This window comes from Dinoponera quadriceps, unplaced genomic scaffold, assembly GCF_001313825.1.
Source record: "Dinoponera quadriceps isolate SergipeBrazil2010 unplaced genomic scaffold, ASM131382v1 scaffold1658, whole genome shotgun sequence".
Lineage (NCBI taxonomy): Eukaryota > Metazoa > Arthropoda > Insecta > Hymenoptera > Formicidae > Dinoponera > Dinoponera quadriceps.
In genome coordinates, this window is record NW_014555920.1 from 85256 (window position 1) to 112525 (window position 27270).

The window sequence follows — 27270 nt, forward strand, 5'->3', positions numbered from 1 at the left end:
CTTGATTTTAGCATTTTTTCTGTGCAGAGATAGTATATTCAATGTGAAAAACTATTCGTACGTAATCACTGGAAAAAAAAGAAAGGTCGACAGACGTGTAAAACTCGAGCTAGGAGAGAGGTTTAAAGGAATACCACCCGGGAAATACGGAAACTCCGGCAAAACAGTAATTACAAGCGATGCCTGAGAACTTTAATTTACATTGCCTGCGATGCACATAACTATCTCTTCACAGGATGGTACGCCTGATATCGCCCTGCGCCTTTTACTAATGTGAAAAGTTCTGACGTGAAAGCACACCCCGCCTTTATGTTGTACCCACTTGTATTTATACGACGATGTCGTATTTCGCGGTGTTTCAAAAATATTTAATAATCCAAGAATGGCAAAAGTTTTCGTATCTTATCAAAGCAAACTACTCGTGATTTACGCGTGTCCCGACGTCAACTTTTAATGCGATTGCTCGTCTCTTTCACCGGCAAAATAAAATGCATTACTAAAAACCGCACAGCGATGTAGTGTTGGCGGCATTACGTTGCAATTGCGTGATAAATAAAAATGCGTAATACGTAAAAACTAAATAGTAAATAAATAGACACGTCAAAGACGCTTGTATATATTTGCAGGGCTTCGTTGTTCTCGCGATTTGACGGAATATCGAGACGTCACTCAGGATTCGTGGCAGTTAATTTCCCCCTTTTTCACGAAGTAGTCCGCTGTGGAAAACTCCGTTTTCGCTTTCAATGCATTTTCTTACGATTTCCAGCCGTTCGTCTCTAGCCTTCCAATATCCGTTCTGTCGACCCTTCAAACTTTGAAGAGATTCCTACTTCCACCGCGCGCGCGGCTCCTCTCGTAGGATAATTAAATTTACCTCGGCGGCGCGAGGTATTGACCTTACAACAAATTGTGAAAGATGCCTTTGTTAGGGTGACGAAATTTTCCGCTCCCCACGAATAATTATATTATCCGTCAATTCTCCGATAATCATTGTCTTCTCGTAAATGTTTATTAGTCAAATTAGCGAATAAATGACGCGTAATTTCAGGACAGCATATCCTGAATAACGTCATTCGATCGTTAGAAAGAGCCGAGGAGAAATAGCGTAGCGAAGTACTTCCGTGTCATTTAAATGTCAAACATCTCAGCAGCCATTCGATGAGATTTAACAAACATTAACCTTCAACTTTTATGAATTATAAAGCGCGACCTTTCCCTGTGGACCGGATTGGATAGATTTGACCTCGTAAGAAAAATACCGAGCGGATCTCTCCGAGTTCCGGAAGCTCTTTCTCTCTTTCTCTCCGGCATTATCAATTCTTAGAAGTCTTACGTAAACTTCAAGACTTTCGGCTTAAAGGCTCGCAAGCTCTCCCCGTAAAGTTTATGAAAATCACGTGCGTTTAAGACAGCTCTCTGGCGCGCACTCGTCTCTGATCTGCTCGCCAGCTTTCGCGGGAGAATCTTGTTATTACGACGAGGGAAACGAGGTATGTGTGTGTGATCTTTTGACCTATAGCCGCTTTAAATTTCAATCTGAGAACGGGGTGTGCAACCGCAGCGCGCCGCTTCACATTCTCTCTCCCACGAGATAAATATTTCAATATGTGCCTGCGCGCTGAGAAAAGACATAATTTATCGTCTTCTATTGGGAGGTTATTACGCGAAGCTCCCCGCACAATTATCTCTCTATCGTGAACATCCCGTTAAAATTTGCAAAAATTCCTAAAAGAAATAAATTAACGGGCCAATTATCTTAACGATATCTGTCATTACATTTTCTGATGCGCGCACTACTCGGCAAATATTATTTATGTGATTAAAATTAAAGTAAAAGATATTGATAAAGTATCTAGAATTCTATATATATTCTATAAAAAAAATATTATAACGCTTAAGAGGCTTGAGGAGGCCTTAAGATACTCGATAACGATCTTACGAATTTATACCAATAACGATTGTCTAATGAGTTCGATATGCAAATAAACCAATGATATCCCGCGGAATGATATCCAGCTGAGCGAAATAAATCGCGCGAGTAATTAAATAACCCTATCCGTTCCGTCGGCAGGAAAAAATCGTCAGCGCGGGGAAAAGTTCCGACATGTTAATTAAAATATATCACGGCGCTCTCCCTGGGCATCTGCATACATAAATAACAAACACAAGAACACTGCGGAACGTCCGGTGATGGCTGGTGCGAGATTCAAACGAATCCTCCCTTCCAGCCATATGACGTCACATATACCGCTCCGTGTACAAACGCACGAAGCGGAAGCTGGCACGCACGCGGTGCTTCCGCTACATATCCCTCGCAAGAAACGGCGCAAGAAATGAGAATTCTAGCAGGTAATTTACAGGCGGTAGAACAAACGCGCGACACACCCGTCTCCGTCAGAGCTCGCGAAGATCAGATCGACATCGAATTTCGCGGCGTTTCCGGTATCGAATCGCATGCATACGCGCTCGCACTGCTTCTCGCAAATATATACACGTATCGACACATCGTCGATCTAAAAATAAACCCTTGTGTATTAGTGGCATTAACTTCCACCTGAATCGTGTACCTATGTTTAATAGTGATATTGTTCGGCCATAATTGTTTGCAACCTCCTTTTCTCAACCCCAATCTTTTCTTATATACATTGCAAATCTAAGTGCTCAATAAGAGCGCACTTATGTATGTAAAATTATGTGTGTGATTTAATTTTCTCTATACAAATTATACACTTCATCGAATAAAGAAGAATTAGACTCATACATTCAAACATATAATTTAACATATTATTAGTGTTTCTCGATGAAAAGTTCAATAAAAACTTAAGGATTTCCTCCTAACCTCTAATATTTAATTTTTAATTTGCTCTGTAATTAAAAAATACCGAATCTTTCAGATAATAATAAATATAAAAATAATATAAATTTACGATACGATAAGTTTATTACAAAAGTATATACTTGGAAAAAAGATATGTTTCATCTATAAAATTCAATATGATAATGGTTAATTAATTAACGTCTAATGAAGGTTTGATTAATCAATGTTTAATTAAGGTTAATTAATTAACGGTGCAAGCTTTGGTTAGAAAAGATGAAAGGGAATAAGAAAATATAAAAATTACAAGTTTTAAATGTGTAATGCAATATTTAAACGTATAAAATGTATGCGAATGTACTCAGCTGCATAAAATAAAACAAAGAAAACGTGTAGCAAAATAATACGCGTAAAGACGGATATATAAAAAGTTACTTGATATATTTAAGCGTGTAAGAATTATACACTTGGATTTACAATGTATATCCAAAATTATCATGAACGGCGCTGATGGTTAAACTTGAAAAATAAATCATTATCATGATTTTAATCTAATTCGATTACGTAGAGGTGCATTATTTTAATATTTTAGCCGGTTATATGACATTATTTATTTAGTTGAAAAACTACCACAGGCATGTTTCCAGCGGATAACTGCATACAAAAAGTTGCTCACTCGTTACCCGGCAAGTCAGCCTGCACGATGCAACGGGCTCTCGGGAGTTCGCGAACATCGAGAACTACCTGCACCGATAATGACTGGCGCAAAAGCGGAAACGATGCTTTCGGCAACTCGCGATTTAAGCTCGCAGTGCGGCAAGACTCGGGAATAATTATAACGAAAGTCGGCGAAGAGTTGATTGCGAGAGAAAGAGAGCGGGAGCAACCTTGTAATTTTCGACGGTGGAACGGCGCGCGGAATTGCCGCGTGCACCGGAAGGGCCTGCGCGCCCGGTTCTTACGACGGGTTTTCGACCAGGGAGATTAGCGTCGCGAAAATGCAACGGTGCAGCGCGCAACGTATGCCGCCGACGTCTCTCCCGTGTGCTCTGGCGCGCGATCTCCCCGTTCTCTTTAGCCCGGATTCGCGCATATCTTGATTACATTCCCGCGGTATCTGACCGTCGTCCGGAGTCAAAAGTCGTCCGTTCGTGCCAATCCTGGTGTCCGCGCAATTTCATTTAAATACATCGCTCTGCGGTCGTCCGGAGTTATCAAAAATAAACAATAACTCGCATCCATTTGGATGAAACGACCGGACGATTCGGCGATGACAAAAGGTAATGAAATTTTACGCAAGCGCTTGATATTTCGCTGTTAAAATTATATTTGTATATTCTTGATCGCAATGTCAGGCATCAAAAATTAATGGTGAACGCGAAAATATAGAATAAACGGGTAATAATCAGTTTAATACCAAATAATCGTTACCGCCGGCAAATTTCCATCGCCAATTGAGTCCGGGGAAACCGGAACAGGCGGGACAATTTTAAGCCGACGAGATTGTTGCATTACGCGGCTCTCGGTATTTTCGTCACGTCCGCGCTCAGGGACAATTATTTTCTCGTTGCGGCCGATCGGACTTGTAAAATTCCATCCGAGCCCCGGAAACGAGCGTTATATACGGAGTGACATAAAAGGTATATTCCGTGCGTCGTTGGCCTCGGTTCAAAAGCGTTCGAAGATACGTACAGTTTTCGTGTCCGCGATACCAGTGTCTTTACGCCGACCGGACTTGTTGCTAGATGCAAAACAGCGACGCGTTTGACGTTGGCAAATGGACAATTGGCCGGCGATGTTTTACACGCAATAGTCAAGTTGCGTCCTCCTTGCGTCCTGATACGTAACCGTGTAAAGCTCGAGCGTGAAACACGGCAACGAGTACATGTACATGTCGATACCTGTCCCGCGTTCCCGAAGAGCGGCCAAGTGCAAAGTCAATTTTTTCAGCGTCCCCGTTGCAATGTCGCATACAGTGGTCTAGGATAGATATTTATTCCCGGCTAAAATTCATTTTTCAAACGAAATATTAATTTATTCTTTAAAGAATGAAAGTTGTACCATAGTTACCCCGTTTTACGATACTCGTAGAAAAGTTGGGTTATTTTGTATTTATCTATAAAAAAAAGTGAAATAAATGAGTCACATAGCTATTTTCCATCTTTTTCCGTATAGGAAGAGATTTTCCGTATATAAAAGATTATATTGATCAAGATTCAGAGTTTTTCGAAAACTTGACTTTCAAACCACTGTGCATCGTCGGTACTCGCAACATAATATAGATAACGGAAACGAAATCACGCAGAGAACAAAAAAGAATCTGTTTTACAGCTTCCTTTCGTAGGTGGTACGCTCGTAGCGTGTACGTCAGAGAGCCTTCCACGCGATAAGGAGAGCTTAACGAGCATCTCCATCGCCCGCTGGCGTCCTTTGATCAGCATAAGCTGCTGAAGCATCCTTGTACATCACCACGCATACACGATGTTTGTTACACGTGCATATACGTGGAATGCGGTAACGATAGCGCATTGTGCGTGTGTGTGTGTGTGTGTATGATATTGCGTAAATGCTTGGACGCTATTTGCAAATATTTTTATACGACTTGAAAGTTGGAGTGACTTAAAGTTAACCGAAAGAGAGTATTCTATCGCGGAATACGAAGTAAATTTCTGCGCCGTATTATCCATTGTCGCGAGTCGACGTCTTCTACATTTTCTCGAGTGGAAAACTTTATCCTCGGTGTGAAGATTCGTTCGAATTTCTTCGTATTCGCGCGACGAGACATTATGTCGAAGGCTATTCGCGCGACGACGACGACGTAACGAGTTTCTCAGTTTTCGGTCGTCGTCGTCAACGCCCTTTAATAAGGATCGCGACGAAGTTTCGACGAAATCCGTCGGCGAGAAGTTGCCTAAGCCCCGCTGTATCAAAATTCAATTATTCGTGATGCAAAAGTTACGGTAAAGGCCGCGCAATTATATTATCGCCGTGCTACCTTGAACGCTTTGTATCGCATTTTTGACAAAAAGATACATGAAAAAACTCAATACGATCGCGCACTTTCCGTAGAATGGTTGCATGCCCGGCAACTTTTCCGGAAAGTAACTGGAAGCCGATAAACACTGTTTGCAAACTGTCGCCTTCCCGACTACTTTCCCGTTATTTGTACTTCGTACTGCAGCGTAAACATTGTTTCACTCCTCGTGCCAGATGCACGGTATATAATAAAACTTTCTCACCTCGAGATGGAACGCAAATAAACAAACGAAATAATATTTGTGCGGAAATCTTCACTTGATAGATTAAATTTCTCACTTCTTTGAGGATCATTTCCAGAAATGAGAAAAGATAAAATCCAAGTATACCGATGGTGCTTCTACCCGTATAAGATTTTACGATCAGTTTCATGACGAGCCATTTATTTATTGGATACCAGATTTTTTATATCGACCAGCAATTGGCAATCAGCATTGGCTCAGAATTAAATTACAGTCGAATTATAACTCGGGACTATTATAGACAAACAATTTTTACTTGAACATTTATAATCATTAGCCAATCGTGATGATGATCGTCTCGCGTAATATTCTAAAATCGATTAGAGTTTCATAGAATTCTTTGTGGAACGACTAGAATTTTGTTCATTTCTTCAAATTTTGGAAAAGTGGGGTTGACTTCACAAAGGTCTGAGGCCCGCGTTGCGCTCCATTCCCTTTTGGTCCAGCGCGTCGCTGTTTTCGAAACGAAAGAGGTGTCAAGTCCGTAACATGAACGTACTACAATGTGTTACGCGCATACCTTCGGTCGCCAGCAAAGGACTGCACATCATCTTTGTAAACTTCAGACTTCAAACGTGCACGTCTCGACGAAAAATTGACGTGTGAAGGTGAAACAAACACTACTCTTCTCGACATTTTGTGCGGCATGCGTTTATGCTCGTCCATGTGCTCTTATTATGACACATAACAACGCGTTTGTGCTCACGAGTTAATTACGTCACGTGATATGACGGTATGAAAACGCTGGAATATATTTAGAGCTTTATTTTGCTTTGGGCAATCTCACCGACATTCGGACTTACTGACACTCACTAAAGTTACGTACTACAAAGGGCACAAACACAAATATTTGCGAAAAAAAAAATGTATATACGACGATGCAAAAAACGAGAGTTGCTGACAATAAAAATAAAGAGATGATACATTGTAAATGTTACATCATGGATTGAATGGCCAGAAAAAGGCAAATTAAATAACGATAAATGTACTTCGCTTGCTGTGCATTAATACAATAATAAAAACGAGAGATTTACGTATAAAGATATTTAGAGATATTTCGATAAAAAATGATGAACATTTTCGTCATATAAAGCACGAAATTTCGTACGTATTTCATAAAAAGTTCTGTCAATTAAAGCGATCGAAATGCTATATGAAAAGTTTGATGAAGACTATTTCCGGAAATGAAAAAGAATCAAGTGACGAAGATGCACTTTATTTTCCTTCATTTTCTATTTTTAATGTAAACACATTTAAACATTCACAAATCCACACGCAAATTGCGAAAGAGAAAGATGCGTTGAAATGTAACCTTGCAAAATATGTATATATGTCGTATATTTCAGCCACGTGAATTCATATATTCAAACGCTACCTATTGAAAAATGCTACGAACTTTTATTCCAACCTAACAGCTTTTGTAAAACTATCGCTAAAATTTCGATTTCGGGTTTCGACCAAAATTAAAAAAAGAACTGTAAAATCGTTTTCAGTATCGGCCGAAATTGGAAAAGGTAGTTTCGCTCGGTCACTATTTAACAACTACAGTTCGACCAAGAGCTGGCTCTGTCGTAACGCTCGATTATCCTATACGAATAGAGGAAAGGCACCAAAACTGACATAGATACGATAAACCAACAGATACATGTTTCTCGGCTGTAAAGTACCAAACTTTGTCAACAATATATGAATACATTTTCTCGAGGCGTTATTCCTCCAAATTTTTAATAAAAAGTAGTTATTTGCAAAACAATATATACTAATTTCCGAAAACTGCGATGTGTATTTTCACAGAACACATAAATTTTAATTCTTTAACATATTCAACAGGGTTTTAAAAAAATGAAATGAACTTGGTGCTCTTCCACTATTTTCCAATCTTCTCTGCAAAAACAATTTTTTAACAGATTACTTTATATCCATAAGAAATTAAACGGGGAAAAAATAGTCCGTCGGAGACCGCGAGAATTTTTTTCGAGCGGTTCTCAATTTGGTGATATACTTCGTTATATTGGTACGTGGTAAAAAAAAAAAAAAAAAATTAAATGGCCCGCGTGGAGCTGTTAAGCGATATTGGTTTCTCGTGCCGAAATTTAGTGCGTGCCCGACTCGAATGGACGATTCTGCGGCAAAATAAGGCAGATCGGGGACAACTGTTTCCGCGCAATTACGGTCGCCCGCGCGGAATATTAAACCCCGCTCGAATAAAGTGGCGCTTTAAACGAGACATCTGCTGTTCAGATAATAGAGCCTACTACGATGGAGGAAAATAACGGCGGAAAGAGTAACCGTAGAATGCACACTCTCGCGCATCCGCTTGCTAGACCATCACAGACTACACATCGCGCGGTAAACTATGTCAAAGTGGTACCACCATTACATTGTGGGCATTCACACGTGACAATTAACGCAAACGATCGTCTGTATCGCTGCTTTCCGCTCCACCACGTTTGCCATTAGTTGCACATTCCCGTGTATATTGCGCGTAAAGCAAAGAAATTAAATAAATGCACCGATCCAAATCTCCAGCGAGTCCTTTTCGCTATCGACGAGTATCAGCGCTATCAGTAAGACCTAGAAGAGGACACACGATATCCTCATTAAGAAAATTTACGATTTCTGTTCCACGCGCACACGGATTATCCATTTAGCATAAATTACTCGCACGGTTCCGTCGCGAGCAGCATAAATTATGAATTAAAGCTAGCGAGAGTTTATAGCGATTAATTTTAACGAATAGGAATATACACGCCGTTTTCTCTCGTAAAACATCGTCAAAACGCATGAATTATTCGAAAGCTCGCGGCAGCGTAAGAGATTAATTAAGAAGCTCCCTTTCAGCCGTTTCTCTCTATTTTCGCGCAGTATAATAATTCGAGATTACGCTCGCTGTAGCCGCAGTGCGTTCCAACGCGTGCAACGGCACATTCAGTTTTGATATCGAGGACGTCGCACGACGATGGAATTATTGATTCGTTTTCTTGCTGCCGTCACACGGTGTGTGTGTGTGTGTGTATGGCTGTTGGCGCTTGGCTCCGTTGAAAAAACGCCGGCAAAGAATTACGCTCTAACGTCGACGCTCTCTTCTTCCTTCGCGGTTTCATTCGGCCGCGTATCGCGTGCGCACCGCCGTGTAATGAATTGCATCGGCGCGACTCCGACGATGAATGCCGGCTCTCGAATAAACAGAAATCACGACTGCACGCCTACCGGTCAACGTTTTATTTACGCTCTCGATCACGAGCGCGCTACACGAATGTATAGTAATTATTCAGTGGTAAAAAATGACGACGCGTTCGTTCGGCGTTTTGAAAACGAACGTTTGTTCCACGATCCATTCTGTCGGGCCGGTGGCGGCGCAGGTCGGGAGAAAATTAAACCGTCCGCTTTTCGAGCCGTATGATTTATGCCGTTGCAAGCACAATTAAAACGCCGTGGATTTTGCGTTCTTGTTCGCTCGCGTCCGTGGTGACTATTTTCCGGAAAATATTATAGTTATACTCGGAAGAGTGGCCAATAATAGTAACGGCAAAGTAGCTCAAGAGTTACCGACGAGAAATTTCGTAAAAAAAATAACTACGCCTGAGTAATCGCGAAATTGTAGACTCGTATATCTCGTCGCGTTTCTTGCGAGAAAGAGCTCTCTGTAAAATGCAAAATCGACGCGGCCAAAAAAAAATAGAACGGAGATCGGGGATTGAGATATTCTATTGATTACGGCGGAATTTTGCGGACAATCTTTCTCGGTCATCCGCAAATGTGAATGTGCAACTTATTTCTATGAACGCACGCGACGTCGACGTAATAAATCCGTTAGAACGCGAAAGCTGAAATCCCGGAGGAATTTCAAATCGGCCATGCGGACTCGCGAAACACCGGATCATGCGATCTCGACACGGTACATTATCCCGATTACGTAATGCGACATCTATCCCCTCAAATGAATTGGAGATACACAAATCGACCGCAAGCACCGCATAGATGTTGAAACGCAAGCTGTAATCCAAACGCCTGCATATGTCGCAGACACCGTGTTGCATATGCATCGCGAACGGAACAAAATGCAATCGTACGCATGACCGCGTTACAAATTTCATCGAGAAATCGTAAAAAAATAATAAAATGCATTTGACGCATACAGAGAGTGTATCTGAACTCTACCGACAAACAGGACAGATTTTATGTTGAAAAGTAAATAAAAAGTTTTAGTGAACATATGTCCGCAAAAGCTTAGTTTTTGAGATGTAGTCTTCAGAAGGTGATAATGAGAAAAGAAAATATGTCGCGATAAGAAGGTTAAGAATGCTAATATAACACTTTTTTGACTGTTTTTAAAGATAATACCTATTAATTTTAATATTTTTTAATATATACCTGTAAATGAGCTAGATGAATTGCTTTCAAAAATCCAACAGGTATGCACGGAGAAAATATCGTAGTATTGTAATAAAAAATTACTGCAAAAGTTTGTAATGCTGGATTATATCGGAATTATTATGGAAATTATTACATATGTTATAATCTTTAATGATGTATACACATGATATACATCACTAAAGATTACAACATACATCATAATTTTAGTCATAATTCCGGTATAGTCCAGCGTTGCAAAATTTTATAGTAATTTTTACTACAATATTTTCTCTGCATGCGATAGCGTTAGAAATAGTGGAACAACGTTTGAACACATACGTGCGTTTGTGTATGCGTCCTAAAGACGTCAATTATGTATTGATAAGGGAGGCAGACATTGTAACATAACTTTATAATACATATCTAATTACTTATTTGTGAAACGTTTCATTTAATGAAAAAAAATATTTTTTTATTTCATTAAATTTGTTTAATTAAATGTATTCAATTAAATTTCTTGAATTAAATTTATTTTTTAAAGTAAAATTGCGACAATTATTCAGAAACTAAGCATTTGAGGACATTTATTTACTAAGACTTTTTTACTTATTTTTTTTTATTTAGAATCAATCCTGTGAGTTTGTCGGTGTTCACATTCTATATTTTAGGGGAAACGCGTGTGCAAAATATTTTTACGCGGGATTGCACCGGGATTCGTGTTACAATTTTATTCGGAGATTTGGTCATTCGGTAGATTTTATTCGGTAGATATTTTTTATGGTATTGTATTTCGCATTTTTTTGTTCCTTGTATTTTCTCCATCGATATTACATCTCCTCGGCTTTCAAACGATCGGAATTTTTGAATGGCCGAAACGGAGCTCTAATCGACGCCGCGTCTGCAGAATCGGGCCGGCCATAAATGCGGTTCCACGTGTGCGCGTGTATAACCGCAGCGAAACCCCGAAAGGCGGTACGTGGCCGCCTGGGATAATGGAACTTCGGAAACTGCTGCGTACAGAATACCCCTTTTCGAAAAGAGACACTGGCCCCGTCGTTCGGCGAGCTATAAACGGGCTCTCACGTGCGCGTTACGCAGTAACGGTTATAAAGCTTTTATTAGGGACGTGTCAAAACAGCGATACTGTCATTGGGTGATACGTACGCGAATATCTCTCAGGCATTATGGCCCGTTATTCACAAAACACACGCAATATTAATAGCGATAACATTCATAACATGTTATAAAATAATGATATCTGCAGCCTATGTAATAATCGTGGCATGAAATATAATGGTGCCTGTCTTTCCAATTAATCGCGTACTTTTTTTTGCTCACCGATATCGTATGATCAGAAAAGAGATACCATTAATATGAATAAAAATCTATCAGCAAATTTTCGACGTTCTTTAGGTAGAATTAATTAATTATCGGCGAAATAGGTGGTGCGTAAATCTCATGCTGTATTACGTGAAGTCGTGTAACCATCGAAGCCTCTCATATATATACCTACATTTTTTATTAAAATTTTAATTTGCTACCGGCACGCTCTCTCTCTCTCTCTCTCTCTTTCTCCCAGGCAAGCTGGTATTCGCGTTACCCAGAGACACGCGTTGTATCGATCCGCAGATAGAACCTACCGCGATTCGCGGTATCGATGCGTAGGTGGCGAAACATTACGCGAGCTGTAGAATCGCGAGTGGAGAGTTGAGGGGAATGGAGTCCGGAAACTCGAGAATCAAGGAGCTACCCTTGTTGCGATGAGTCACGTCGCTGAAACCATAGCCATTCCTTTTGAGCGTGCAGAACTCCCGTTCTCCGCGCGGGTCATAAAAGTTCTCCGACGCCCCTTTCATTTCACTCGGCTAATTCGGATTAAATTCCCAACTTCCGTGTGATTAGAAAAACGAATTTATACGCGTCGACGCCGTGCCGAAAAAAACCGAATGATCGCGGTGAGCGATTCGAATGAGCGTCCGAACTCTCGCGCGTGAGGATCGCGCGTTTTCTCTCGTCTTCTTCCTCCGTTATGTGAAAAAAGAGAAAGAAAGAAAGAGAAAAAGAGAAACGCGCTTTTCCGCGAATGAGGAACTTCCGACGAAGAATAAAGTAGGAGTAAAATATATTCGGCGTTGGGAGATTCGGGCAAAACTTTATGTATCGAGGTGAATTCCAGATACCGATCCGCGCCCGACGGCGAACTGATATTTACGACGACATCGAATCATCCGTCGTGCATTTTATTCCACGCAGCCAATACCCATTGTTTGCATAACGTGATATCTCAACCCCTATGATCATGAATACGTAATTCGCGGATGAACGCCGCTGCCGCTCTCAAAACGTGCTAAACTCCATTTTCCAGAGCAAACTTGATTCGCGATAAGATATCGCTGTGATCTCACTCCCAGTAACTTCATTAAATGTAGTTTAACGTCAAATAAGCTCGCACACGAAATCAACTGCATTACTCGCGGAGTGTTTATTCGTTGTCGATTACATTCCGTAATACGTTGTAACGACTCGTTACGTTTTAAATAACGATAACGGTAAAGAGTTTTTTTTTTTCAGTGAGTAACGAGTAACGGTAAAGCGTTATACTTTTCAATGAGTAACGAGTAAAAGTAATGCGAATTATTTTTCAAAAGTAACTTTTCCAACTCTGGAAATAACATGTTTATACATTCCGCCTCGTGTTCGCGCATCAAAATATGAACAGTGGATATACGTCATCAACCACGAATGCATAGCGCGCGCATACTTCACAATAATTATTGCGTTTAAGCCGCTTATTTGCGTTGCCTTTTCAGTAGGTGCGAGATACGCGACGCCCGTGAATATCTGTACACCTGGATACCCCGATTCGAAATGAAAAATCGATCGCATTTGCTACGGTGGAAAAACAGTTTCCAGCGAAAGAAACTCAAATGGATAATACAGTTACTCTCCCCAATTCATCCCCGTCGTACCCGTCGTAGTTCCATTTTCTCGTGGATGCAATTGTCAGTCACCTGACGTGTATCCGCGTCACCTTCACATTCTGTTCTTCCAGAACTTGGCGCCGCAACGCCGCCGCCGCGGTTTGCACGGGTAATTCGATATTTCGTCTCGCGGAAATAAAAGCGACACAACATTGTTGTGTATAAACTCGCCCGCGAGGAAGATCGTTGCGGTTCTTACATCGATCGCCGTATACTCACGATCCGCGGCGTATCCGATATTGTCGAGAAAGACACACGCAATCTCGTAAGATTCGCGAAAGAACCTCGTCTCAATAACGTTGCGAATAATTCCGAACATAAGTGGGAAATCGCGTAAGAAATGTTGCCTCGTCGGCGAAGGTACGTGTCGGCGCGTTTAATACACAGTATCGAACGGCCTCGAGCAAGCGTTAAAAAGAGGATTTCGCGTCTGCGGAGAGCATCTGTTAGAATATTACCATAACTTTCCTCCGATTTCGGATCGCGGACCGCGGGAGCGATTCGCCAATGCGGTGTCAGCGACACGCCGCGAGATCCCGGCGAACAGATTAAACTTTGCGAGGCGTGAAGCCGAATCTTGGCGCGGAATCGCGCTAGGATTCCCTTATTGTTTGCGATCCAGGGCCTTTTGTTCGCAAATCGGACTGGCAGACGCGAGGAATGAGCACGCGGGAACGTTTGCTCCTCGGCGGCGTGGGTCGCGGAAAGAAGCTGGCTCTCTCGCGAAAGAGAGAGAGAAAGAGAGAGAAAGAGGGAGATGAAGCTCCGTCACGGATCTCTCGACATTGTTAGATAAATTGTAATAATCAGGCGAACAAAAGACAGGTTCCCGTTGCTCTCTCTCTCTCTCTAGTCGCGGCGCATCAACTGCATATTAATCACCGCGAATCGCCTGCCTCTGGTGCACGCGTTGCCATTAGGCGCGCTACTTCTGCCCGTCCGTGGTTCGGACCTGCTGAGTTGGTTCAGATGTCGGTAACCTCCTCCGCGTGCGCAATTAATTCCCCGTCTCTTAATGAGCACGCTTACGCTCGTTATCCCACGAAAATGTCGGCGCGAGTAACCTGTCCCATATCGCTCTACTTCGGCGCGGAATTAGCCTGAGATCGAATCAACTGGCAAACCCGATTACTTCGTTCGATTCGCCGCGAGAATTGCCTCATTGATTCGCAATCGAGCGATATCGACAGTTATTTATTGCAGTAACTTATGGCGATAAGTGTTGAGCCGCGTATTAAAGCGGTAAGAGGGAAAACGAAGGAATGTGTCAATACGAGTGTAATTTACGCGATTACGATCGAAAAAACCCGATCAGAAATGTACTCGTGCTGAGTTTGTCATTGGGAATAACCGAGCGATTAGTCACGCGCGATTATAATAAACGACTCCACTTATCGACCCATACGTAAAACGTACCGTCTACTTCTGTTCGACTCACGGTATATATCGCGGGCTCAGTCGCCTGTAGACGCGCAAATGCCGGAAGAAAGAGGTTAATTAACGTCGCGCATAAACGTGTGACGTAACGATCAGCTGATATTTTGTACCATAAACTTTCATTCTGAATATTCCATTAACCTGTTATAAGCTTGACGCATGCGTTTAAAGGGCTTACAACATTCGCTCGCGCTTCAGTCTTATGTTCTATAAACCTACATAACGCGTGACATCATCATCTCTCATCTGTGTGTTAAAGTATAATACAGTTTTACGTTACTGTCAGAACTGGTATCCCATACACCAACAGACGTGTCACGATGTAGGGGATTAACCAAACTATCGTGTGATACTTTAACAGTTTAATTGGTCAAAAATATAAAAGTCACGATTGGCTAATGCGTGTATGTGTGATATCGCATAAATTTTAGTTAAAACTGTAATACTGTCTGATATATTGTCTGATATATTGCCCGTTAATAAAGTTCGAGAGGATGTGCTTGATTGGTCCGCCAAATCATTTATTTCAGAATCTTTTTCAATTTTAGCTGTATATTGATGGAAATACTGTAAAGTACTGGCCATAAATTGTAAATATATATATATATATATATATATATATATATATATATATTTGTCTTAATTTCGCTAAAAATTAATGTTTATTAATTAGATAATCAAATAAAGTTATAGGAAAAGTTTTCTTTCAATAAATTATATAAAAACTCTCTTATATATAATCAAACGAGAAAAGAGATGGGTATTTAAAAGTCTATAGGTCCACGTAAATACCCTGTCTTTTTTCTCGTCTTTTTTCCAGTAAATAATAAATTTATGAAGGGATTCCATAATATCGCTACTGAAAATCCGGCATTTCACGGACCAATTTCAAAACATCATACTATCAGTGTGAATATTAATAAATTGTTCAAATATATGCAGATCTTAAGAAGTAATCTATAATTACTATATATTTTTCGTCGAAAATCTATACAATTTACGTCTACGCATGCACTACGTAATAAAACGTTTTGTAAGCGTTGATATTTCACACTCACCATTACGCGTCGGTATCGACAATAGCCAGGTTCACCGATGAAATCCGTCACTGCATCCTGAACCGCATCGCTTCACATCCGTCCAGCCTCCAAAAGATTCAAGCCATCGTCCCACGTCGATTGCACTTCACTACACTCGCGAGAACGGTAATTTTAACGGCAATGTACGATATATCGAAAAGTACGATAAATTCCAGCAGTCCGCAAAAACACTAGCGAATCGTAAATCACGTGGAAAACACTGCCAACCGAAGATCTCGCGACGTATTTGACGAAAATTAAAGAAGGAAAAAGAATATTCAACCCTGCTTTTTCAATGGACTTATTTATCGAAAAATCGAGTTTCGTCCTGTGAAAATTATAATTTTTTTCGAATAAACATGTACATCTTGAATGTAGTAATAATATTACCAAAATAACTCGTGATAACTCACAATATCATTTCAATACACAGTCGCGGCGCAAATCGTGTGTAAAAAATACCAATAACGAAAACATCGAAGTGAAATTAAACCTCGCGAACAGAGTGAATATAATGAACATTAAACACCGATCGCGACGATCGCGACATACGTTAATGCGATATATAAGAGAAGTAGTGTGAAATTCTCACGCACAGGATTTCGCAATACTCATGCGAAGATTGCTCTACAATATTTTTTACTAGAAGATTACTAGACTACTAGAAGACTACTTCGCGAATACTACTTTTCCGAAGTTCGCTTTCAGAATGTTTTCGCAAGTTTAATTCGATGTAATCCGAATTCCTTAAAATCGCGAATATGCGCATAAGTGTAAGAAATTGGAAACCAAAAAAATGCGACGATTGCAAAAGTTACCGAAGCGTACGCGAGCAAGATAAAATCGTAACCGCTGGAAATTTCTATTTATTTGTGAAACGTGATCGCAAACGTATGCCAACAGAGTTTAATTTTTCATTCTCTGTTTATATATTTTATATATTTTCTCAAAAGAGATTACTAATATTCGAAGGTATTGTACTTAGCATGAGACATTAAAAGGATAAAAATTAAAAATTCCAAAGATAATAAACTTAAATCTTTATGATTAAATTCACTTGGAATTCAGATTAATCAAAATGCATGTGCACGTACGAGAAATTAATAAAAAAATTAATAACCGGAACAATCGTAAAATCTAAAAATGCAAACGAAGTAGTCGAGAATTCCGCGTGTGATGGCGCCATTCTAATGCGCGTTATACATTACCCAAAAACAACTGGTAGATCACAATGAACAAAAAATTTTATTATATATCTTTAGAATTTAAACTATGTATGATAAGAAGTAAAATATTTACAGCTTGATTGGTATAAAAAAGTATGCTTACTGAAAATTAAGAAAGTAAATATATTATTTAAAGGAAAAATGCATTTTTAGTACTTTACAAATATTTACAAAAGAATACATCTGCAGGATTAATCCCCTAACTGTTTTGAGCGATATATTATATACGTAATGATATAACGAGATATTACGTATATAATAATATACATATGCAAAAAACATTACAGTCAAATTAAATTGCATCGAATATGACGATTTTAATAAATACCCACCACCTTAATGTTGTACTTATCACCTTGTATTTTTTTAACCTCATTTTTCGTACTCACCAAACCATCGCCAATTCAGAGTAAATCACATTTTGCTTTAAAATCTATAAAAAAAAATGTAATTTCATTAATTAGACTTAAGTATTGGTTTAACGAATGAGAGCAAGGAAATAAGGTATGTTATTCCTTTATGATCATTTTACTTTTATTATTCTTGTCCCTAATACTTTTAATCTAAATATTTTTATTCTAACACTTATATATCTCTTAGTTGCTAAACACAAATGGTTAGTTAAACAAACGGGCCATAAAGGAAATCGATAAATTTACCTTCGAGTTGACTCTGCTCGGCACGAACCGGATCCTCCGATGCTGCATCTGCATTGACCGGAACTGCAGCAGCTGGAGCTAGCCTCAAGGTACGGCAGCACAAGCTCTCTACCAGATATAAAGCACAATATAATTTTCATATTAGCGACAGAGAGGATGCTTAGTTTGGACGAATCGAGAATAAGAAGGTATTCGAAGCAGAAATACTAAGAATGGAAGCTGCAAGTGTTATTTTATTATTTCTTTAAACATAAGAACAACTAATATGGTGACAACCTTTAAATTTCAGAATATTTCCACTCTTCACGATGACAACTTCAACATAACAAAAGCAAAAGCAAAACTGTATTCTCATATATGCTCTAATCAATATTAAATAATCAAAAATGACGAGCGGCCGATTTGATAGATGTTCATCACCACGTGCAGATTTTAATTTAGGTTCGGCACGATAATAAGGATAAGGATAATAAGAATAATAAGGATAATAAAAATTAAAAAATATAAAAAGATATAGATGAGGCAAATTAAAGATAGGACTTGCGATACACAAATCATTATTAGACGCACAAATCAGCATTTGCGAGATATATGCTATTTTCTAAGATATTTATAGTTGTATAAATTGTTTATAATCTCTTGATTGAGAATATGACTAATTACAGTTTTGTATTCGTGGGTTGTTCTTTGGTGGTTTGGATCAAAATTTCCTTTGTCGTATAAAATAAATGGAATAAATTTTATATAAATTAAAAGACTTTTATGAAATAACCACAGGTTAACAAATAATAACAAGAGATTCATTCAGCTATAATTAGTAATAAACAAATCACAATTAGCTATAAACAAATCATTGGCAAATGATAGTAGACTATGAATTCTGATCTAAATTCCTACTCAAGTATTTCTTTATTGCCGGCCATTTTATCAAATGTCCGTTATAATCGCAAATATCATGTATAATAAGTAATTTTACACATTTAAAAATATATCGCTGCTCTCTCGTTCTAACATCACGATTCAACATCTTAGCTCTTAGTGTCACGCGTAGTGGCATTGACATTCGCGTAATGTTAATGTCGTTTCTAGCATCATGGTTTAAATCTAACCGACGATTAACTCAATGGATTTGACTAATTGTATTGGCCAATTAGCTGAACTGATCAATGCAATTGGTCAATTCCATTGAGTTTATCGTCGATTACATTTAAAACAAAATGGCAGAGAAACGGGCATAAATCGGAACACGTATTAAACAATGCGATGCCGACGAGAACTCGATTCGATATTTCAAGAATCGATGAAATATTCTAATCTCCCTCCGAGAATCATAACTAATGCATTTCGGTCCCCAGTTCGAAACATATTTTTAACTCACTTTTATTTATAAAGATACCTTAAATGTGGCTTCTCAGTCGATCAGGTGGTTTCTAAGTCATATAAATAATTTTAGAGACACTTTTATCAGTGAAAGTGAGTTAATAAGAATATGAGCCAATTGAAAACACTGAAAATATCACATGACGCGCGAAGGTTAGCTTGCCCGCTTGCCGCTTTGAAAGTTTTTGTTTGTTGCCTCGCGTAGTTTTTAAGGACAAACGACAACGGCTGGCGATTAATGGCGGTTAAACGAGACTTTTTGTTTACTTCGTTTACTTACTCTCGCACATTCGTCGAATAATCAGCGATTTATGCGCCGGCCAAAATTTGGACTCAAATATTTCCTCATTTCTGATATTCGTCATGCATCGAAAACCTCTCGTGTACTAAAGAATTCGACAAACCTGGAACTACATGATACGTCGTGCGACAGGGTGTTCTGCGTCCCGCGTCTCTCAGCCCTCCTCCCGCCATCCTCGCAAGTAGAACAGAAAGTGACGATATTTTCGATCGCACCGTCGTACATTCAGGCACTCACTCGTGGTAATGACGCTTCACTTCACATATAAACGGCTCACGTAGATACGACTCATTCGGAGAAATGTGTGTAAATAACGCGATGTCGACGAGATCTCGACTCGATATTTCACGAAATATCTCGATCACCCGCCGGGAACTGACGCGCCGATTACACGAGCTCCGCAGGGGGGCGTGTCGCTCGCCGGCTCGTGACATAGTGACTACTCGGCTTACGGAGAGATACGCGGTGCATGCTGGTATGAGAAGACAAAGTGAATAAAAAGTCCAGCATCACGTTGATCGCCAACCGTTGTTGTTCACCACAGTTACGAGATGACAACATTCGGCACCCTGGAAGTATCCTCGACCTTTAAGATGGTCAAATTTATTTTCATACAGTACGTACTTCTTTTTGAATGTTTTCATTACACATCGAGCGGACGAGCGACATACGTGTATCGGAACGTTAGTGAAAATTCCCGTCGGATGATAAAAATATCGTGTCGGCTCTTGAAATATTGAGCCGAGCTCACCTCGGTATCGAGTTATTTAATACGCGTTTTCCGATTTAATCGGAGCTACACAAATGTTGGTGCCATTATGAAGCAACCAAGAATCAAGATACTCATGGCGTTTTCGAATTGTGACTCGACTCGGGCAGTATTTCGGTATTCGCTACAGTATTGCAAACTATAGTATACGTAATATGAATTATAGGTTACAGCACTGCAAAGATTATCGGAACGCTATCCGAGTTGGGTCGAGTCAGCAAATCGAAAACGCCATTAATCGAGATATCAGTAGTCCTATTCTGTAACTTTTAACGACAATGCCTTTATCGTTATGTTGTCGATGTGCAGCTTTTTTTTACCATGTATTAAGGATTTTGTACGTAACAAGTTTTTAGTCGTAACAGTAATTCCGTAAGAAAATTGACCAGTCACAGTTGATTACTCTTCGAGCGCAAGGAGAATAATCAACTGTGATTAGTCATTTTTATTACGGATTTACAGTTACGACTAAAAATTTCTTACGGGCAAAGGCCTTCATACCTGCGCAATAACAACATAATACGACAATGATGTTGTAGTTAAAGGTTACAGAACAGGCCTGCAGGTTGCGAGTATTGATATAAATCACATATTTCCAGGTCACTTATTATATTATCAGGTAAAGTCAATAATCATATAAGATTGATTGCGATTTTAACGGACATTTAACGAAATTGACGAGAATAAAGATACCCGATTCGAAATTTAGGCTAGCATACATAATCCATTATTATTTAACAAGTAATTATAGCTTCATTAATTTGCGATTATTCATCAATCCATATTTATTTCATACAATTCATTTCTAATTTATATACAATTTGTTCCAATCACAGCTTATTCCGTCTATTTCATACAACAAGAAATATTGATCTCGACAGCCATAAAATAGCTCATGAATTAGTTATGCTTTTAATTAAAGATCGTAAACAATTTATACAAGTATGAATTTTATTCAATGTAAAGCTCGCAAGTACTGACGTGTACGTTTATAATGCAGGTCTAATTTTGAATTTCATTTTGAATCTATCATCAATTTCTTTTAATTTCTATTTATCTTTGTTATCTTAGAAATTCAAATTTAAATTCTATGTTGGCACATATATCGCATTATTATATATATCATTACAATTTTTGTCTTTACAGTTTATTTGTTATTGCGAATCTCCTTATGGAGATTATAATATTAGCCAGATAATTAAGAAAGAAAATTTCTCATTATACTTTCTTATTTATATCGATATTAATTATTTAATATTTGTTTACCCCACATTGATTGAAAAATACCATCATTTTTGAGTATTTAAAATCGATTACAGCATATATGAGAACATATTACGACACTTCGCAATTGCTTTCGTCGTGCCGAGGTCATCGTAAAGAGTGAGACTATCCTTAAATTTAAAGAGTGATGATTACATTATTTTTTCTTATATTTAAAAGAGTAATATATACACTTGCAACTCCCATTTTTTATAATTCTGCATCGAATATCTTCGTGTTTTCGATTCGTCGAAACGGAGCATCCTCTCTGTTGCTAATACGAAAATTATTTTCTGCTTTAGACCTGTAAAGCTTGTGCGGCTACACCTCGACGGCAGCTACAGTTCCGGTCAATGCAGCACCGAAGGATTCGGTTCGGGCCAAACGGAGCCGGCTGAAATGTAAGTCTACCAATTTCCTTCGTACTCCTTTGTTTGTTTAACTAATCCTTCATGTTTGGAAACTGAGATATAGATATTATAGTAGAATAAAAACACTTGGATTAAAAATGTTAAGAACAAGAATAATGAGAGTTATATGACCGCAGAGGAATATCATATCTTCTTTCTTTATTCTTGTTTTTTAAGTCAGACACTTGAATCTGATTAATGGATTTATATTTTTTAGGTTAATATATTTTTTGTTACAGATTTGAAAGCAAAACATAGTCGGCTTTGAGTTAGCGATGGTTCGATGAGTACAAAAAATGGGTTGTAACAAAATATTAAGGTGATAGGTGTTTATTAAAATCATCAGAATCGACGTGTAGTTAATTTTAATTGTGGTATTTCTTGCATATACAGTGGCATGCAAAAGTTTCCGGCCAGTGACATTTTGTACTCTAATTTATCAAAAAAAAAAAACCTAATGAAATTGTTCTCATTATCAGGTGTGAGCATGATATAGGAAATGAAATAATATAGTGAGAGAATATTGTTTATGTTCGTAAAAAAATTTTTTATTTTATTTTATTTTACAGATATTTTCGTTTTTTTATATATGTATATATATATATATATAGTTTAAGCTATAGAGATATTCAACAGAACTTTTCGTTCATTGTGATTTCCTAATTATTTTGGGTAATATATAATGCGCGTTGAAATTGCGCCATCGCACTCGACTACTTCGCTCGCATTTTAGATTTCACGTTCGTTCCGGTTATTAATATTTTATATTTCTCATTTGCACATGCATTTCAATTATTTAGAATTTCTGACAGATTAAATCACTTTCATTCGCCTTTATACTTACGTGCATATTCGCGATTATGTTTTTAGAAGAATACAGATATCATCGAATTATACTCGCGAGAACATCCTGAAAATGATCATCTGAAAAATGTTGTGGAGTAATTTTCGCATGAATATTGCGAAGTCCTATGCGTGAAAATCTCGTACTACTTTTCCTACGTGTCGCGTTGATGCATTTTGCGATCGGTCGTTTAATGTTCGTCGTGTTCATTTCAATCGTCGGATTTAATTTGACAGGTCTTCGTTGTCGATATTGTGTACATACGATTCGCGCCACGAATGTGTATTGAAATGACATTATGAGCCGTCACGAATAATTTCGATTAAATTATTACTTTATTCAACACGTATGTGTGTACCGTTTATTTGAAAAACTATAACTTTCACAAAACATAAACTCGGTTGGATAAATACGATGGAATATTCTCATTCGTCAAAAAGATCTCCGACCGGCCATGTTTTTCTTTTACTTCACGACTCCTCGATATTTTCGCGAACTACTGGAATTTATCGTACTTTTCCGTGACTCGTCGTACAGTCGTTAAAATTATCGCGCTCGCGAGTGTAGTGAAACGAGTGAAGTGCAATTGACGTGAACGATGGTTGAGCCTTTTGGAAGCTGGACGGATGCGGTTCAGGATGCAGCGGCGGGTTTCGTCAGTGGATGCAACATCGTTGGCCGGACGGCGATGGATGTCGACGTATAATGGTGAGTGTCAAAGTCCAACATTCACAAACCGTATTATTACGTAGTGCATATATAGACATAAAATACATTGGTTTCTAACGAAAAATATGAGGGTAGTTATAAGTTACTTCTTATATGTATGCAAGGCTTTCTGTGCATATATTTAAGAAAATTTAATATTTACATGAAAGTATAATGTGTTTTGATCATGTACTTTGGAACTTTACTAACCGACAATATATCAGATAATATCTGATTACAATTTTAAATATGCAGAATTCATACTTATATCATTATTCAGCTATCGTGATTTCGATATTTCTTTTATTTTAATTAAATTATTCAAGTTTACTATCACACAATTCAAGTTTACTATCACACAATTTACATCCCCTATATCGTGGTCACGTACGTTATTTTGCGGAATAACAGTTCTGTTGATAATGTAAAGTTGTTTATTTTCACGAGATCTCGGTGGTAAGAGACTATGACGTCACGCGTTATGTAGGTTTGTAGAACAGGAGACTAAAACGCGCGAACGTTATATTCTCTTTAAACGCATGCGTCATTTTTTACAGTCGTTTGACAAGCGTATTGCGAATAAGGATAAAAAGAATATATTAAGGAATTATTAAGGAATAATTAAGGAAGAAAAGAATATATTCGTAAGATAGTATATTAATTTCGGAAATAAAAGATCTAATGTGTTTTAATGTTCAACGTTTACAATCAATTGGGATTATGTGCGAATAAAAAAACGTGTATAATCTTTGAAATAAGCTTAAATAATTTGTGCAATATGTTCAAGAGTCGTCAACTTTGTCGAGACGATTCTAGTTCCAACATTTTTTTCTAAACCTTGAACTTTTCCAGTTAAGTAGATAGAAATTTCTTTGAATAATCAGCCTTTAAAACATAATAAAACAACATTGAAACATTAAAAAATAATACTTCGTGTTGAAATAGTTTACGCGATGAAATAGTTATTGTTAACTATTTTTAAGTTGCAATACATATAACATTTCCCGCTAGAGCGTCACACTCGACAAGTTCGTGAAATTTTTCCGAAAACCCATCGGAAACCACCTCCAAATTCCTCGACGTTTACTCAACGAACTTTGGGTAAACTGCCGCGTCATCCTTCGCATTGTATCGACCCGAGGTCGAAAGAGGTAGAAGGGATGAGAAAGGGGGAGAGAGAGAGAGAGAGAGATAAAGGGAGGGTGGGAAAACAAAAACTTCGCTAGACAATCCCGGGAGAAAGGCGTCGATACCGCATGTAAATAATGCCGCGACAGATATAGGTGTCGGAGTCGCCGACGTGGTCGTCGTCGCCGCTCGGCAGGATCCCAACCGCGTCGATCCGGACCTGGGCTAACTCCGGGGGTAAATGGGGATGTACGTCGAAAGGTCGGCCGCTGCCGAGGGTAGGGGATGGCGACGGCGGCGGCGCGGGTTCTACTGAAGCAAGGATGGTGTAGTAGTACCTGCTCCACGCACGGTCGGTCGGTCGGTCGGTTGAAAAGGGGCGGTTGGGTGAGTTTGCGTTGGCGCGCGGCCCGCCAGTTCCTCGCGAGCCGCGAGCCGTGTCGCACTGTGTCAGGTGCGAACGCTCCTGCCCGCGCACCTGTCGCGCACCTGAGCGGCTGCTGGCGAGCTCGAATGTGTCCTCGTCGCGCTCTCGTTGCAACCCTTCGAACAACCCCTCGCGTCACATCGCTCGGAAAACGCGCCTCCCCGCAACGCGCGCTCGCTCGATCGAGACCGAAAGCGCGGAGAATGCCGTCGATTTTCATTCATGAAAATCATTCATCGCTCAAGAGTAGCTGCGCGCGGAATAAGACGTCGCTCTGTGTGCTAATTAGAACGATCGCGCTCTCAGGACGATTGTCGCATACTAATATCGCGTAATATCGCGTGAGAATCGTGAGAAATTTGTACATATTTGTGTTATCTCGACGGTGTATCAGGTCGGGGTATCTTTCTGTGCCAAAGTGATCGATCGCGACGTTGACGATCTCCGTGCGGCAGCCATTCGTGACGGTAGTCCTTCGCGAGAGAATCGAGAATGTGTGCGGAGACCCGAGTGTGAATTCACGCGGAATCATCGATATTTTCGGAGCAATTAATCCAGGTAAATCCGCGAAATTGCGCACACGCACGTGCCTCCTTCTTCCCTAACGTACTTGTTGGGTTATCCGTATTGTTTAAAATATCGCCGATGTCGACCGGAATGGTTTAACGGAATAACTCGCGAGGAGCGTACGCAGGTAGAGGCGAAACTTTCCGAAGGGCCAACGTATCCTACCTACCGCGCATTCCTTGCTCTATTGTGACGACTCATTATCGTTGCTGTTTTTAGTGTTCCCCGATGAACTTGTCGTAAAAACATCTACGCTTAGGCGACGCTTCGGAGATAAGTGTGCAGAAACGCGGAGGAGGAGAGTCCTCGGTGCGTCTCCCGCGGAGATGCGCTCGTAGATCGATCTTAGACCCTTAACGATCCCCCCTCCCCCTCCCCCCGGTTATTTTCGTCGTTCTGAAAATTCACTTCTCGGGAATTTCTGCGCACGCCCGATCATCGGGACGAGCAAAATTCGTGGGCAAAAGCACGCTGTCCTTCGACCGTCATCCCCTCCAGCGATCCTCGCGCTGCAGTCTCGGTGCAACGCGCGAACCGCTCTCGTTGCCGGCGATTCCCGTCTCTCTTTGTCCGCGAAAGTGAACCGAAATCGAGTTCCGAGGTTCGAGTGCGAGTGCCGTCGTCGTCGTCGCCACTGAATTTCGAGGAAACATGGGCGATGGGCCGCGAACGCAGCGGAAGTGCAACACGTTTACCGCCGCGGCGCAGCCAAGTGCATCACCCGGCCGTTAAGTCGTTCGAACTGCGGTGAATCACAGCACGAGAAATCGTGAGTACCAGGAACCTTGAATTCTATCGTTTTCTCGTTTATTTTCAACTAACTTTACGAAACAGATAAGCAAAATCACGATCTCATATCCCCTCGCACGTAGTTTCTTCGAGATATGATCGAGGACTGAGTATAAATTCTCTTAAATTTAACATTATTCCGCGATTTTCTTTTTAGTATATGCCCTGCAGTTTCATGTTAATTTATACACGGTTGGGCGAAGAAATGTCGGGACGTTGAAGCGTTAAGTGTTAAACTCACGGAAACGTCGGTAGGTCGGTCACGAGAAACGTGACCGCGGTCGCAAAAATGTGAATACGGCTCCGAAAAATTTACTCGGGCGTTTCGTGACGACGCACAAGAGGAAACAAAACTGCGGAAATACGAAGGAATCCCCTTTTTTTTTTATTAATGGTTTTATATGGGATTATCCCGTCGACGATCCGAGGGATCAACGCAAAAACAACAACGGTCGACGCACGGATAAGGCATTGATGAAAATTAATAGACGCCAGAGACACAAGATTTAATCTCGCCGCAAATCGTCGCAAGAACTCGGATCGTTGTTCCAAATAGCAGATAATAAAGGATCGTTCGCAGAAGATCCTCTAGAAGCGGATGGTACGCGCGCGCGCCGATCGGTCGAGACACGGTTCAACTTATTCTTAGCGATGTCGTACTTCTACAAATGTATCGCCCTCCCCTTCATTGACCAGGTGACGAAGCGGGATTGAAAAGATTCGTCTGAAATCAGAGCGGTCAAATTCGCGCACGATCGAATCTATTCTTGGTCGTCCCTTCTCTCGGTCGTACCGGCTCGTTCTGCGACGCAAAGCGCAGGCATTCTGCACTTTTCCAAACGCATTTTAACCG

The 27270-nt window shown here is 39.8% G+C and overlaps 1 protein-coding gene across 1 annotated transcript in view; it reads left to right on the forward strand.

Annotated features, from left to right (window-relative positions):
- Positions 1 to 27270, forward strand: part of LOC106745796 — a 137335-nt gene that overhangs the window by 4307 nt on the left and 105758 nt on the right. The gene's annotated exons all lie outside the window — the stretch shown is intronic.